Source organism: Corvus kubaryi, unplaced genomic scaffold (assembly GCF_017639235.1).
Source record: "Corvus kubaryi isolate FWS band 111438036 unplaced genomic scaffold, C.kubaryi_AGA036_p1.0 69, whole genome shotgun sequence".
Classification (NCBI taxonomy): Eukaryota; Metazoa; Chordata; class Aves; order Passeriformes; family Corvidae; genus Corvus; species Corvus kubaryi.
The window spans coordinates 2,880,938-2,889,441 of record NW_024582057.1 but is presented as its reverse complement, the minus strand read 5'-3'; the positions used below and the strand labels follow the sequence as shown (position 1 = coordinate 2,889,441).

General features: G+C 42.9%; 1 long non-coding RNA gene across 1 annotated transcript in view; it reads left to right on the top strand.

Annotated features, from left to right (window-relative positions):
- Positions 1 to 8,504, top strand: part of LOC121674603 — a 207,212-nt gene that overhangs the window by 147,259 nt on the left and 51,449 nt on the right. The window lies entirely within an intron of this gene.

Sequence of the window (8,504 nt, the reverse complement as noted above, 5' to 3'; positions counted from 1 at the left end):
GCATAGGCAGCGATATGGGATACACATCATAAGGTCACCCCAAGACAATGGGTTAAATGTTATTTACAAAGCAAAGAGCTCAGACAGTCCTTGCTATAAAGCCACCATTTGGGGAAGTAGGTCCAAGCTTTCTTGGTTCCTCCTAAGTTTTTCTTCGATTTTGGAAATGCGTCTGCATATACATGCTGACCTTTTAAATCTCCTTGAAAAGGGGAAATTTTGGGTTCAATGATGAGTCACTACGTGCCTTTTTGGTTAAAAAAACCAAACCAAACCAACCTCCCACCAAACTTTAAGGTAAATAAAGAAGCAGGTTACCCAGCACTGAGCACAGAGGGCTCACAATTCGGAATGACACAAGAGTAACACAAAGTACAGCCAGAAGAGAGTCAGTGATCAAAGTTACACCTCCTTTGCCTGTATGTTTATGCATTTGTTGCAAAACATACGGCTCAATTCTTCTCTTGTGCCTATATAGGCACGAGAAGTCTCCATAGTAAACAGAACAATACCAGAGAAAGCAAGGAAACAAACTGGGCTATTTATACTTGCTCTGTTACAAATATACTGCTTCAACAGCTTGCCCAGATTAGACCTAATTGTGTATTTATACTCTCTGGGAGAGTAGTTCAGAATAATTTTGTCTCTTTTCAGAAGATGCTTATATAATGCAATCTGTATTAGTAACTGGATTCTATACATCCTATTACATGCATAACTTAATATTAATTACTTTGACCTCTGCTCGACTGCTGTGTAAAGGGACAGGGGGCTTTTTCCAGGAACATAATCCTTTTAATTTTTCAGGAGAAAATAATTTTGGTTAATTTTATTTCTCTCCAGTTATTGTAACATTTGTCTTGTTCCCAGGGTCCTTTTATTAGAGGAAATGATCCTTCTGTGTGAGCTTTTTTTCCCTTAAAATCTCCCCACAGACTTTCTCTCTACCAACAGACAGAGTAGAAACTCTGGCACACTGAAAAACAACAAAAACTCAGGTTCCTGCAAGTATCCTGCCAGTCTGTGGGCAGGTGCAGAACAGCATGGCTGCCTGCCTTTTCCTCGGGGCAGGCAGGGGAAGGAGGTTGCTTGGTGCCTGTTTCTGCAGAGGGAGGATTTAACTGGTACCAGTGTTTGATGTGGAGCAGCACCCACGTTAAGTGTGACTGCAGATTTGGCAGAGGAGAACAGCTCACACTGTGCCAGAAGACCCACTCTCTGCTTCTTCTGCAGCAGGTCAGAGAGGCAGCCACCTTACTGATACCCCAGGCCTTCCTGGCACTGCTATTCCCTTTTCCACCTTCCTTCTGCCTTGCCTAATTACAGTGTGAGCTCTTCAGGGCAGTCTCTGCTGCCATGTGTCCAATGCAGTGGGGCTCTGATGTGGGTTAGGGCCCTGGGGCACTGAATGCAGTGGAAGTCATTAATAGGTTAAGAGAGAAATTTTGAAGTATGCAGTAAGGATGGAGAATGTGCAAAAACCCTGAAATTCCCAAATGTTTACTGACCTGAGCTCAGAGCAAAGTGTTCTTTGAAATCTTTGAAAGATCTTGACTTAATACTTTGATATTGCTTCTTTTTCCTGACTAGGACTGGTGGGTTTGGCAAGTCACTCTGCTTCCCTCTTCTCCTCCCTTCTCTTGTTATTCACCGACAAATCCTCTGAATGGTACAGGGGTTTGGCTTGCAGGGGAGAGTGTCATCTCCAGTGAAAGAACTGGGCTGTCCATCTCCAGCAAAGGAACTTCTTCACTGACATCCTCTGGAGGCTACCAGCCTACAGGATTACAGTGGAGCAGACACTTTATTTTACAGGAAAGCAAATGTATTGACAATATCGGCGATTCTCATATTGAATTCAACCATTAAAAAGAAACCTAAAATCAAAAGGACATCAAACAAAAACCCCTGTAGCTAAAACCTTTACAAATGATGGCATCAGGGCAGAGGCTTCTCTCACCTCACAGGAGGAGAGGACAGGGAAGGTGCTGCATTGCAATGAGTGTGTTACGTGCCACATAAGCAGGCACTCATCTGCTGGTACCCATGAGGGAACTAATGTTCCCTTATTTCCCCATCCCTCCACTGCCAGCTAATCTGTGCCTGCCCGTCTAATTTCCTGGCAACTGTTCTAATGTACAGGCTAATAATGTTTGCAGCAATCCTGGGAGACATCAGTGTGCAGGCTAGCTATGAGGTTGCAGGGTCCAAAGGAGGATTAATTAGGGGAATTGTGACATCTGGATAGGGGGAGCTTTTGAGAAGCCCTTCATCCAGGTGGTGTGAGTGGTTCAGATAAGCACCTAAACATTTCTGTGAAGAACTAGGATGCCATCCCTAATTGAAGTTCAACCACTACTAAGTCCCCTTGATGATTTCTCCTTCTTTCTTCCTCAGAGTATCTTTTTTGTTGTTGTTTCCAACTATAACTTAATGAAAACACATTTGAAAGTAAAATTACGGATTTCTCAGGGACTCTGACCCTTAGGGGCAGTCATGGAGATACTGCAGAAGGAGCTGAGTACACAAGCTCCTGTTAATTAGAGCAGAGTGAATGATTCATAGGAAATAATTTATTCAATTAATTTAGCCTCTCTTTCTTTTGCAAATTATCTATGAAAAGTTTGCGGTTTTATTGCATTCAGCTGCTAGACAGCAGATTATTTTTCTGCATGTAGTTGACCCCTATGTGGCTTGAAATGTAAGGTCTGGCTTTTAGTTTTTTGGTGGACAGGGGTACTGGAGTTAGTGTTCTTCCTTGATTAAACAACTGACTTTTAGTATGTGCCTTGAAAAACTGATGTTCATTTTTACAAATGTAGAGGTGACCTTCCACGAATATTATTAACCATGGCACAGAAATATCTCTGCCAGTGAACCCATTTACTAGAACAATGATCTGGAAAGTCTGTCCAGCACTTACCCTCCAGTGTCCGACATGGTGTGTCTTTGTGGAGCCTTCCCCTCTGGCAAGCTCAGGGAATTTTCACTCTTTCTCCTTCACCAGTCCTGCGCAGAGTCCTTTGCTTAAGCTTCTCTCCACGTGGAGGCAACCTCTCCAGAATATCAATGGTCTGATCAAAGCAGCCATGAAGCACAGTTGTTAAAGTCAAAGTCATAAAATTCATTGCCAATAATCTGATGCCTACTTGCTGAAGTCTTTGTCAGCAAGGTGGGTATTTATTCACTGAAAAGCATTCATGATGCTTACCATAAAGATTACAGAATACTTCACAAGCAGGACAAAATCTTAAACAGTGCCTGTAATGACCCTCCGCCACCAAGCAAACAGCCCTGCTCCATAACCTTGCAGCATTTCCCTTTGCCTGACTTCCACACAAAGGATAAACTAAATTGGCACAGAGCTTGGGTGTGGGCAACTGAATTTGCATATCTGTCTGTCCTGATTTAGGGCAGGGTCGTTGTCTCCAGCAGACTTCTGCTGCCCTGGGAAGAGGGACGTGCGGAGAGGCTGACCCATGGCAGGCAGGCTTTTCTTGAGATGCATCCCAGCATGGGGTTGTAACTCTGAGCTCAAAGTAACACGAGTTTCAGTAACAGCTTTTCACACTCCATCAGAAAGCATTTTTAAAGAGGGATGGTACTGCACGAAAATTAATGCATGGGAGCATTCTTGTAACAGGTGCATAATATTTCAGTAATAGGCTTTTGGGATGTTTATTCACTTGCCAAATTCATTTATCAGGTATTGGATCCAAAGGATTTCCCAACAGGATATCTGCAGAGATTAGTGAGCTAGGCAAATGTGCTTTGAACAAATACATCCTTTCATCAGGCAGTCATTTGGATAATTCCAGCATCAACATGCTCTCTGCTGGAATGGGTCTGCTGGTAATTGCATTAACTACTTTTCCTGTGGTCGTACGTATGTGTGCCTTTAAATCCTACAAGGGCAGAGTTTGGCCTGCAACCTGTTAGTCAAGAGGTACCTGCCCATCTCTGCCTGCACAGATGAAGTTTTAGCCAGCCCAGTCTTGCCCAAAGTAACCTTTCTTGCCTGGAAAGACCTGCTGCATCAAAAACACCCAAATAACTTTGCCAGCACAGGTTGACAATACTTTTTTGAAACATAATTGAGGAAAAATTGCCTCGAAGACGTACGAACATTGTATTTCAAAGTATTTTAGAATAAAGTATGCTTCATTTTCATTTTCTTGGTTTTTAGTAGGTCTTTGATTTTGTTTTTGAAGTTGAAAGTAAAATTAAACTTGCTTTTACCGGGAGAATTTTTTCATCTGATTTTACCCTTGAAACTTTAAATAGATTGTCATTTTGATGGAGGACAGGAATCAATACTGAAATAAGAGGAATTACCATGGATTGAAAACTTCAGAAGTTCATCTCTAAGATGACAAGTCATTCAACAGATATATTGGAACCCATGTTTTATTATCAGATTAATGGAGAAATAGCAAAAGTTTTGTTAGTCTCATTCCAGCAACTAAGTGGCCCATTTCTTTTCTTATCTGCTGTATCCTATAATATTTCTGGTATTAGACACTGCAGTAACTAATCATGGAAAAACTAATCAGCTTGGCTTATTAAATGGGCAATTACCTTTCAAGAAAGGATTTTTTCTCTTTTTAGCTGCCTGGTGTAAGAAAATGAGTCTCTGAGACACCTGAAGTAAAGAACCATCATTCTTCCATTGATTTTTGAAAATGTGGGTCACCATATATAATGTACCAAGCTTAAATCCTGTAATGACTTAAATGTGGTTGTTCTGTGCCTTGAGCTGTAGAAGTACAAACAAAACTGAGGATTTAAGGGTTAGCATATGACTTTTCAACTCAGTGTGTGCTTTTTTGTCATCTTTTTTGAGCCTTTTAAATTGTAGAGTGCTGAAGGAACATTCAATAAATTTATTTTTGAGTATTCCAGTGCTTCCCTGCCTTACGAAACCAAATCTTACCAAGCCTTCAGCGTGAAGAGAACCAGGGCCATGGAGACAGCATAAAAGCAAGAAGGACTCTGAGAAACAGAAAAGGTGAACAAGGAGGGTGAAAGTGTTTGGAGATTTGGGAAGGTGGTCTAACATGCTTTTGGTTTTCTTTCTTTTTATATCTTTTTTTTTGATTAATTTTCTTTTCCTTTTTTTTTCCCCAGATTTTTTTTTGTTGTTATTTGTAAAGCATAATGTTTTGCTATGAAAAAAATGGTACTCTCCCAGCAACCTCTTTCCCTTGTTTGCTTACCTTGGAGGTCACTAGCTGCTCACACACGCTATTGAGCGGAGGACAGACTTCTTGTGTTCATTACAACAACACAAGAGCAGATGTCTCAGGCTGTAAGCCTCAAGTTGAGTTCTGCAGGCCCCAGGAATGGTGAGATGTGATACACATCTGTGTTTCGGGCTTGGCCTGCTCCAAGGATGCGTGTCAGCTGTGTGCTCCACATCTGAGTTCAAGTCCACATTCCCCGAAAGTTCTGCTCGGAGTTCCCAACCACAGGCATTGCATGCGCCCACCTCAGTGCATTAGAAATGGCGTGGGAGGGGGCTGACAGCCTCTCACACACAGATTTGCCATGGTGATTGCACAAACAGGTAGGACATCAGCACCTCAACCTCCCCTGCCAGACAGCCCACATAGGGCCATGATGTCTTTGCTCATCCCACCACAGTTTGCCCCAATGTCCCTGGGCCAGGTTGTCCTGGGGGACCAGGACATTGTGCCCCACATGCCCAACCATGAGTGACTGGTAGGAGGCAGTAGAGGAGGATTCTGGCAGTTGTCACGCTCTCCATCATGAGCAGGCTCCTCTGGATGTCTCTGGCATGGAAGCAAGAGCAAGCAGGAGCCCTTCAGCAGTGAGGAAAGGAAAGCCAGAGCGCACTGCTGCTTTCTGTCATGGAGAGGTTAAAAGCAACTTGCCAACTGACAAGCAGCAGCTGCAAGGAAATTTCCCGATCACCACCATCACCCCTTTTTTTTTTCCTTTTCTTTTTTTTAATGACAGCAACATTTTAATCAGCTTGGGTTGAGCATGAAAATCTGAGTGGGAGGTGGGAGGAATATCTGGGGAGGGGAGGAGGAGCAGAAGAATGGCTGGGTGCTGGCATATGTCTGAGCTGAGGGACGGTCTCTGCCTAGGAGGACAGTTAACCTGCACAAAATGTTCTGGCTTCCTGCCTGTATCAGCCACATCATGCTGCTCCAGCCTTTTGTGCCAGATCCCCGAGATGGTGACTGTCACTCTGACAGAGGGAGAGAGAAGGAGAAAAGATAGAAAAGATGAGGGGGGGGAAAAAAGCAAAACAAACCCATAAAACCACCAAATCTAACACCACAACCCAGTAATAAGTTTGCTGTCAAGCCCAGGTAGAACAGCTGTATTTTTCAGAAATGAGCAGCAGTGGAAAAGTAGCAAGCCAGCTGTGTGCTTCTGCAGAATAAATCACGGTTGGACAGAAGGCCTCGGAGAGTAAAGTAAGCAAAGCTCCACAGAAAATGGCTATGAACATATAGCATTTAATAGGGAACCTGAACTCAGAGTCTAGCTGCGAGCAAACCACAGCTCAGGCTGGGATTCCTTTTTTCCTCTTAAATCCAGGTGGAAGAAACATACTGATTTCTAGAAGGGAAAAATGCATTGTCAGAAATGCTCTGATAACACCTTTGTTTATACCCACAGACTTTCTTATAAGAGGGATATTATGACAGCCTATTGACCAAAACTGCCCCTGGCCTTGGGTCAAATTCCCTGATTTCCTTAAGCCAGGGCTTCTGTCACCTCCTCCATTACAAACTTCTTAAAATCTTCTGTAGAAGGCTGTTATCTCCCACAGATAAGATGCTGCCTTTCCAAATTATTCCGGAAAGCCAAGTGGTTGCTCTCCACCCCAACACTTTACATGTGGGAGTTGACAGACCCATGTCATTACCCAGTCCACAAAAAATCTTTTATTATTAGCAACACAAATGCTGTTCCCAGGTTACACCACACAGCTCTCACATGCAGCTCCAGCACCAGTGAATTAGCTGGACATTGTCAGTGCAGAGCAAAAATGTTCTCCATTGTCCTCAGATGTCTTCTCAGCCTTGTGGCTTGAGTTTGGAGCTGGCAGCTCCCTTGGCAAAGTCCGGAGGAGGGACTGCCTGTGCCCACTGAATGCTGGGGTGGGAGCAAGCGGGAAGAGTAGCTCTTCAAAGCATGGGGGAGGGTTACAGCTGATCCAAAAGTAGTGTTCAGAAGTGAAGAGACTGCTGGAAAGGACATCTTAATAGCTAAAAGCTGTGTGTGACTTCACTTTGAGAGCTGGCTGCTGATCTCATAGCTTGCACTCAAGTTGTGCTTTCAAGCTGTTCTCCAAAACCACTTATATACTTAAAAGATACTTTTGATGGACCCCGAGATTCTCCAGTAGCTTGAGTTCTAAGGGAAAACACCAAATACAATGAGATTCACGTCAGAATAACACATTATTCCAGGATATCTGAAGATGAAGGAAGATACCTAAGGTCATTCAAATGAAAGCATGTGAGGTGGGGAAGCTTGAGCATAATTTCATTTATTTTACTTAGACTTATCACAGAAAAAAAGAAAAGCATCTAGGGACACCTAATGTGATTTTTAAAATCTGCGTAAGCCACAAATCAAGAAATTTGTTGGAAACAAGTACACAAATGGTTTAAAGTACACATTAGGTGCATATGGACCCACAGCTGCTCTTATTCCCACTGCCACCCAAAGTACAGGTCTTTCTGTGATACAGCCTGTCACACAAGGACTGTGCCAGATGTCTTGCAAAAACCCTCTCAGCACCTCCTCTCCTGTGCTGGCAGCTTCTGAAGGGCAGAAAGAGAGAGAGTGGACAGGGGGTTACAGCAAACACCTTCCAGCTGGCTGGAAGCTTTCATCTGCCCCAAATGGATGTAAGGCTACTTGAATAAGCTGTGTATTTATCTCACATCTCCTCAGAGAATTCTAGAAGTGACACTGCTGTACCTCAGTGGAAAGGCAGCAGAATTTGAAAAAGAAAAAGTAAACAGAAGAGCCTAGTGGATGGTTTTATAGAAGGTTCAGACCTTACTGCTTTCTTACTATATATCCACTGATATCTTGCTGTAGGTAGTCATTTGTGATGCAAATATATCTGTGGTTGTTTAGGTGCCAGGTTAACACCATGCATTATATGGGATGTAAAAGTTGGAGGGAAAAGAAAGTAATTTCTGTGCTTGTTGCTCCTTGCTTAGGGTTAACGTGTAAAGAATCATGAAAGATGTTGTTTTCAGGACCCTATTTTCTTCCCACCTCTCTACTTTTGGCAATATTATCTGTGTCAATTTTGTTGTTCAGCTACCTCTGGTGGAAAACTTTTTGCAGGCATCAACATTAAAGGCCCTTCAGGACTTACCTGGATGTTTTAGCTCTTGAACAAAGGCTCCCTTTTCTCATATCTGTTAATAAAAAATACAAGCCCCTGGAGCTTTTAATAACTGTATAGATATTAGGATAAGTGAAAGATGTTAACAGAAGGGGGG